This window comes from Fukomys damarensis, unplaced genomic scaffold, assembly GCF_012274545.1.
Source record: "Fukomys damarensis isolate Sample0158 unplaced genomic scaffold, DMR_v1.0_HiC HiC_scaffold_3, whole genome shotgun sequence".
NCBI classification, from domain to species: Eukaryota; Metazoa; Chordata; class Mammalia; order Rodentia; family Bathyergidae; genus Fukomys; species Fukomys damarensis.
In genome coordinates this window covers 31,943,789-31,945,550 of record NW_022900915.1, presented here as the reverse complement: position 1 = coordinate 31,945,550, position 1,762 = coordinate 31,943,789, and positions in this window count along the sequence as shown.

The window sequence follows — 1,762 nt, the reverse complement described above, 5'->3', positions numbered from 1 at the left end:
CTCTCTCTCTCTCTCTCTCTCTCTCTCTCTCTCTCTCTCTCTCTCTCTCTCATAGTTTAGCCAGGCAACCAAGTGCCTTTAGGTCCTTCAGTCGAGGAAACCAAGGATCCAGTTGTATGTTAAATATCCCCCAGCCATATGTATCCTAGGACCACTATAGATTTTGGTTGTTCCCCAAGTGTCCAGTATTTCTCTCTATTCATATCTTTCCTCAAAGATTCTACTTCAAAAACTTTCTCTAGTCTTTCAAGGTCCAATTCAAATGAGGCATCCCTGAGAACTCTTCTTTGAATATTCCAGGCTAAGTAATTCTCTTTCTTTTGAAACTCACAATACTTTCTATGTTCTCCTCACATCTTACTATGCCCTGTCTTGTAGTAATATTATTGATGCACTTGTAATGCCTTCCTACTGCACTGTAAACTTGAAAACAAAAATATATATATCACTATATTTCCCACAGAACCTAGAACTATGTCTTGCACGTGAGAGGAACTTGATGAAAACTGAGTGCTATGAACTATGTATTTCACAGATGTAGTTCTCTTGTCTTCACTGACAATCTGTGATTGTGTTCCAGCTTGTTTAGCTCATCCCTTGAAAAATAAGCTTTTCTTATCTGGCTTTGCTTGTAACAGTAAATTTAAAACAAAGCACTTCATAGTTCTGGGTATTCTCTAAGAGTCCAGTTTTATTATGAATTCTCCAAAAGGAGTGCAACTCAAAACAAGGGCTCACGGGCTGGGGATTTAGTCCAGTGGAATCACCGCCTGCCTTAAAAGCACAAGGACTTGAGTTTGATCCCCAGTATCAAAAAACAAAAAGCAAACAAAACAACAAGGGCTCTTAAAAACAGTATATGCAGCCCGCTTCCCCCAAAAAGTACAATTTTTCTTGAAGTTATATTCCAATACTACCCAAAGGGACAGGAGCAAAGATAGAAAGAACTAACATTCACCACACACTTACAGAGTGCCAGGCACTGTACACGCGTCACACCACTAGGCCATAATTCCCACTTTGGAGCTGGGGAAACTGAAGTAAAGAAGTACTCATGTGACTTGGCCAAGTTCACATCAGGCAGAATGCGAACGTGATTACAGCCTGTGTGGTTATAAACCCATGCATTTCATACCTGGCCAAGTTCTCTTAAACCTTTTCCTTTCACTTTCTCATACCCTGTGTGACATTACTTGCTCTTCCTTTGCATGCAACCAAGACTCCTAGTGCACACTGTTTTATTTCAGAACTCCAAGAAGCAGCCTCTACTAATTTTCCACAAATGTGGAGATACACTCACACACCAATGCATAATTATAGATATAGACTGCATATTCGGACCAGAGAAAACCTGCCTTAGAGTTCTTAGTCACTGTCTGACCTTGGGCAAGTTATTTAACCCCACTATCATTCTCAGCATGTGTAAAATGAGATAATAAATACTTTACCTCCCTCACAGGATTGTTGTAAAGATTTAAAAAGTTAAGAGATTCAATCATTCATTCCACAAATATTTATTCAGAGTCTATTTTGTGACTTGTATTTCTGAATATTAGCAATACTAGACAACACAGGTCCCTGTGTTTACATGGGAGGGGAGCTTTTTAATATGATTACCTTAATATATATGTATACATGGCTGATGGGTGTGTGTGTGCGAAGGGATACACAAATACACACACTAAAAGTAACAGGAGTCGTAGTATACATCTGAAATCCCATAGCTGTGGAAGGCCAAGGCAGGAGCATAGAGAATTCAATA